This window comes from Arachis ipaensis, chromosome B8 (assembly GCF_059453495.1).
Source record: "Arachis ipaensis isolate K30076 ecotype BB chromosome B8, ASM5945349v1, whole genome shotgun sequence".
NCBI classification, from domain to species: Eukaryota; Viridiplantae; Streptophyta; class Magnoliopsida; order Fabales; family Fabaceae; genus Arachis; species Arachis ipaensis.
In genome coordinates this window covers 89,039,123-89,045,785 of record NC_142443.1, presented here as the reverse complement: position 1 = coordinate 89,045,785, position 6,663 = coordinate 89,039,123, and positions in this window count along the sequence as shown.

The following is a 6,663-nucleotide window of genomic DNA, read 5'->3' as shown; positions in this document are numbered from 1 at the left end:
TTTTAATTTCACCAACATTGCTAGTGATCCCTGCATTGATTGATGGTTTGTTTCACATTAACCGCTTTCTAGCTACATCATATTTCATTATCAATGACTTGTTGCAATTCATGATTGTGAACATGCTTACATCCCTGTTTTGTGCGTTCCTTTCGAGTTGAGTCAGTAATTGCCATATCACTAATTTTCAAACTGATTTCTAACTTTAACCTGCTTAACCACCTGACTTCTTTTGGTTTTCAACTTAACTCTTTATATCATTCTTTTAGATATGGTGCTTTCTAAGTTCAGTGAACAAGCAATGTGCAAAATATGGTTTGAATTCTTGGTTTGAAGTTTGGTTTAAATTCTGAATTCTGTTTGCTTGCATTCCAAGAAATCTCATTTCTTCTTTCGCTTCATGAGTTTGCTTTGCTTTGAGTGCTTTATGTTTCATTGGCTATCTGCTTATATTGTATTATCTCTGTTTTTCAGGATGTCGGATAAAGGAAAAGCTATAACCACCACTTCCAAAAAGAGGAAGCGCTCCAAGACCTCTACCCCCTCACTATATGCTAATTATGCCAAGAACCCGCTGAATGATGAAGATATAGAAAATCAATCACTTCCATCCACCGATTCAATCAAATTCCCCAACCTCTACTGCGAGCTACGCTTCTCTCGTTATACAAAGAAAAACCTGAACATTGAGAAGAAGCTGAATCTTCCCAATGACGTGAGGCGTGCTATAAATGCCCGTATTTCAGAGTTGGGATTGGATTTCGTTGATAGGGACCTAGGAAGGATTAACATTTCATGGGTTAATGAGTTTTACTGTAACTTCTTCCGAGTGAACTTGGATTCAGTGCACGTAAGGGGTAGAGAGATTATGATCACTGAGGAGGCTATAGGAGATGCACTGCTTTGTAGAGTTGGTACTCCTGAGACTTGTGCCTACCAGCAGGCAGATGTGGCTATCATCTCCATGACTTTTGACTATAAGGCGCTTAGGCACATGATTGCTACACCAGACGCTCCTTAGGTGATGGATGCGAACAACAAGAAGCCTAAGGGGATGCTATCTGTATATCTGTCTAGGGAGGCTAGAACCTGGCAGCAAATCTTTGCCCACTACGTCCTGCCTACCACTCACTTCTCAGAGATCCTGATGGATATGTTGACTCTGATTGGGTGTGTCATGGAAGGGAAAGAGGTGTATTTCTCATGGCTGACTAGGCATAGCATGTGGAGAGCTCACATCCGTGGCTTGCTACCATTTCCTACGCTTGTTACTAGCTTGGCTGAGCTGGCTGATGTCCCGTGGGAGGACGATGATGCGACACCACCACCCCCAAATGACGATGACAAGGAAGTTACTATTCCATGGGGTGGATGGTGATGACAAGTCATCTTAGCCTAGTTTCACTAGCCTTTTTCTTTGTTTTTATTAGGTTTTATACACTTTCTTACATTCTAAGTAAGTAATTTGGAATGAAAATGCATGACTTCTTTGAATCAAACAACCACCATTTAATTGATGCTAAATCATGAGGTTTAGGCTAAATTTCATTGATTTTTTATGATTTATAAACCTTGTGAATTTGGTGATACTTTGATTGGTTATTTTGATTAATTGTAGGTGAAGAAAAGAAGAAAAGAAGAAAGCGTGGCCTAAGAAGCATGGCCCAAGGAAGAAAAAGTGTGGCCAAGGAAGGAAGAAGTGTGGCGCAACAATGAAGGAAAACCATGAAGCTCACTCCAAGAGCACCATGCTCACCAAGGGAGCGCTACATTTTCTCTCAAGGAACCAAGGCACAATGCTCTGCTCACTTTGTGAGCTGAGCACAATATGAGGCCAAGAAACAAGGAAAGGAAAGACCAAGCTCAGCTCACCAAGTGAGCATTATCGGGCATGCATCCAAATAAATTCAAGGAAATTGTTTGACAAGTGCATTCTCCAAGATTTGAATCCATGACCAAAGGGGGTTAGGGGAGTGCTAATCACAAGAGGAAATAAGCCAAAAATGACCAAATGCATCATCCAGGATTCGAACTCAGCACCTAGAGGAAGCAAGGAGCAAGGCACCACAAGAAAACCAAGGAAAAGCTCTAGCGCATGCACTCATCAAGTTTCGAACCAAGGACTCCTCCTTGTGAGCACCAAGGCTCAGCTCACTTGGAGAGCAGAGCGCTACCCTTGGTGCATCTCACAAGCACTTTGACACAGGCCAGGGGGAGTGGAGCGTGCATCTTGACACGGTCCAGGGAGGGCAGCGCGCAACAATTTTTCACCAAGGCACCAATGCTCAGCTCACTTTGTGAGCTTAGCATTCCCCTGATGCTTCCCCCAACAAGTGCACGCTACAAAGGGTCCTCACACTAAGCATCAATGCTCAGCTCCCTACTTGAGCTGAGCATCCCCCTGGAAGCAAATTCTTCATGGGCTGAAAAATCAATCAAAAATCCAATTAATTTCAAATCTTCACCAAATTAAAAGCCCATCCAAATTCCAATATCCAAGAATAGAAAGTGTATAAATAGGAGTTAGTTTGATGTAATTAGGACCTCTAGACTTTACTTTGAATTTTTCCTTTTAATTTTCATTTTCATTTGGAGCTTTTACTTTTGAATTTAGATCTTAGAGAATTGGGAAGGAGAATTGATCTATCTTCTTCCTTGTTCTTGCTGGAGTACTCTTTACTTTTCTTGCTTTGGATCTTGGGTGAAGAATTGAAGAACTTCTGTTTCAATCTCACCTTGAGATCTCTTGTTTACTTTTTTTGCATAATTGAATTTCAAATTCTGTTTACTATTTCATTCTTCTACTCTTTCTGCAATTTACTTTTCTTTACTTCTGTTGCAATTGTTCTTGTTGGATCAAGGAAGGATTTGAGATCTAGACTTGTTATCTAGTCTCTTCCACCCGTGAGATCTTCAACCATCTTTTACATTGTTGCAAATTAAGCACAAGTCATTCTCTGTTTTTACACTCTTCAAGCATTTTCACTTTTCTGTTGCGATCTACTTCAATTCAATTCATCCTCTACTCTTCTGTTTATTGCAATTTACTTTTGCTTGTTTAAATTCTGCAATCTCATTTCCCAATTCCTTTTATAATTCAAGCAATTTACATTTCTTGCACTTTAAGTATCAGCCATTTACATTTCTTGCAATCTAAGTTTCTGTAATTTACTTTACTTGTTCTTTAAGATTCAGCACTTTTACTTTCCTGTTCTTTAAAATTCTGCAAATTCTCCCCTCTCCCTTTACACTTAAGCAATTTAGTTTCTGCAAATTACAACCAACTCAACCAATACTTGATTCGCTTGACTAAATCAACCACTAAACTAAAATTGCTCAATCCTTCAATCCATGTGGGATCGACCTCACTGGTGGAAGAGGTCAATATGACTAAGAGTCTTGAATCAGAGCTAGAGGACATTTTTAAAGATGTTCAGCCTGATCTGGAGGAACCAGAGAAAACAGAAGAAACTCTGAAAACTCCTCAGGAAGAGGAAAAGCCTCCTAAACCCAAGCTCAAACCACTACCACCATCCTTGAAATATGCATTCTGGGAGAGGATGACACTTTTCCTGTGATCATAAGCTCTACTTTAGAACCACAGGAAGAGAAAGCATTAATTCAGGTGCTAAGGACACACAAGACAGCTCTTGGGTGGTCCATAAGTGATCTTAAGGGCATTAGTCCAGCCAGATGCATGCACAAGATCCTATTGGAGGATGATGCTAAGCCAGTGGTTCAACCACAGAGGCGACTGAACCCAACCATGAAGGAGGTGGTGCAAAAAGAGGTCTCTAAGCTACTAGAGGCTTGTCCAAGTTGTCCCTAAGAAGGGAGGCATGACAGTGGTTCATAATGAAAAGAATAAACTAGTTCCTACAAGAACAGTTACAGGGTGGCATATGTGTATTGACCACAGAAGGCTCAATATAGCCACCAGAAAGGATAATTTCCCTTTACCATTCATAGACTAGATGCTAGAGAGACTGGCAGGTCATGAATACTACTGCTTTTTGGATGGCTATTCAGGTTACAACCAAATTACAGTAGACCCTCATGACCAAGAAAAATCAGCATTCACATGTCCATCTAGAGTATTTGCCTACAGAAGGATGCCATTTGGTCTGTGCAATGCACCTGCAACCTTTCAGGGGTGTATGCTCTCCATCTTCTCTGATATGGTAGAGAAATTTCTGAAAGTCTTCATGGATGACTTCTCAGTATTTGGAGACTCATTCAGCTCCTGTCTTGACCATCTAGCACTTGTTCTGAAAAGATGCCAAGAGACTAACCTGGTTTTAAACTGGAAGAAATGTCACTTTATGGTGACTGAAAGAATTGTCATTGGGCACAAAATTTTGAATAAGGGAATAGTGGTGGATCAAGCTAAAGAGGAGGTAATTGAAAAATTACAACCACCTACCAATGTTAAGGCAATCAGAAGCTTTATGGGGCATGCAGGATTCTATAGGAGGTTTATAAAGGATTTTTCAAAAATTGCAAAATCTCTGAGCAATCTGCTAGCTGCTGACACGCCATTTATATTTGACATAGAGTTTTTGCAGGCGTTCAAAACTCTAAAAGCTAAGCTGGTTACAGCACTAGTTATTTTTGCACCAGACTAGTCATTACCATTCAAACTAATGTGTGATACCAGTGACCATGCCATTGGTGTAGTATTGGGATAGAGGCATGACATCTTTTTGCACGTCATTTATTATGCTAGCCATGTTTTAAATGATGCACAGAAAAATTACACAACAACAGAAAAGGAGTTGCTTGCAGAGGTTTAAGCCATCGACAAGTTCAGATCTTATTTAGTAGGATCGAAATTGATTGTGTACACTGACCATGCTGCTCTAAAATATCTCCTCGCAAAGCAGGATTCAAAACCTAGACCCATAAGATAGGTGTTGCTTCTGCAAGAGTTTGATATAGAAATAAGAGACAGAAAAGGAACCGAGAACCAAGTAGCTGAACATTTATCCCGGATAGATCCAGTAGCAGGAGAGTCCCTCCCTCCTACTGAGATCTCTGAAACCTTCCCGGATGAGCAACTCTTTGCCATTCAGGAAGTACCATGGTTTGCAGACATTGCAAACTATAAAGCTATTAGATTCACACCCAAAGAGTACAGTAAGCAGCAAACAAAAAAATTGATTTCTGATTCAAAGTACTACTTGTGGGATGAACCATATCTCTTTAAGAGCTGTGCAGATGGAGTAATCTGTAGATGTGTGCCTAGAGAAGAGGCACAGAAGATCCTTTGGCATTGCCATGGATCACAATATGGAGGACAATTCAGAGTTGAGCGAACAGTCACAAAAGTTCTCCAATGTGGCTTTTACTGGCCTACTCTCTATAGAGACTCCCGAGAGTTTGTACGTAACTGCGACAGTTGCCAGAGAGCTGGTAATCTGCCCCACAGTTATGCCATGCCTCATTAAGGGATCTTGGAGATTGAGTTGTTTGATGTATGGGGTATTGACTTCATGGGGCCTTTCCCACCATCAAATTCAAACACTTATATTCTGGTGGCAGTAGACTATGTATCTAAATGGGAAGAGGCAGTTGCAACACCCACTAATGATACTAAGACAGTAATGAAGTTCCTCCAGAAGCATATTTTCAATAGGTTCGGTGTCCCCAGGATACTGATCAGTGATGGAGGCACTCATTTCTGCAATAAACAGCTTGACTCTTCTCTAGTCCGATATGGAATTAACCATAAAGTGGCGACTCCATATCATCCACAGACAAATGGGCAGGCTGAAGTCTCTAATAGAGAACTAAAACAAATCCTGGAACGGACTGTAAGTACCCGTAGAAGGGATTGGGCAAGAAGTCTGGATGATACTCTGTGGGCATACAGAACAGCATTCAAGACCCCTATAGGGAACTCTCCATACCAGCTTGTGTATGGGAAAGCTTGTCATCTGCCAGTGGAACTGGAACACAAGGCCTACTGGGCAACCAGATTCTTCAACCTTGATGCTAAGGTAGCTGGAGAGAAAAGATTACTCCAGTTGAATGAGCTGGAGGAGTTCAGACTCAATGCTTTCGAAAATGCTAAAATTTATAAAGAGAAACCAAAAAGATGGCATGACAAAAGGTTGTCATCTAGAGTCTGTCAGCCAGGACAGAAGGACCTGCTGTTTAACTCTAGTCTCAGATTGTTCCCTGGGAAATTGAAATCCCGGTGGAGGAGACCATATGTGATCACAAGCGTATCACGATATGGATATGTAAAGCTTCAGGATATGGACTCTGATAAAAAGTTCATTGTCAATGGACAGAGTCAAACATTATCTTGAAGGCAATGTTTAGCAAGATTTCTCAAAACTGAGACTAAACTAAAAAGCTCAGCAAAAGTCCAGCTAAAGACAATAAAGAAGCGCTTGCTGGGAGGCAACCCAGCCATTAGTGAATAAAATTAGATGTTTATAACAATTATATAAGTCTATTTAATTTTGTTGCTCATGATTAGTTACTACATTTCAGTGAATAAATCAGGAAAATGGAAGCTCATAACATAAAGTAGAAGAATCACAGAGAAAAAGAGCTCACTGGCATCAAAATGCCAGTAAAGGTATGATTATGGGCGTTAAATGCCAGAATGGGCAGCATTCTGAGCGTTCGGAAAAATGCCCAGTAAAAAAGGAT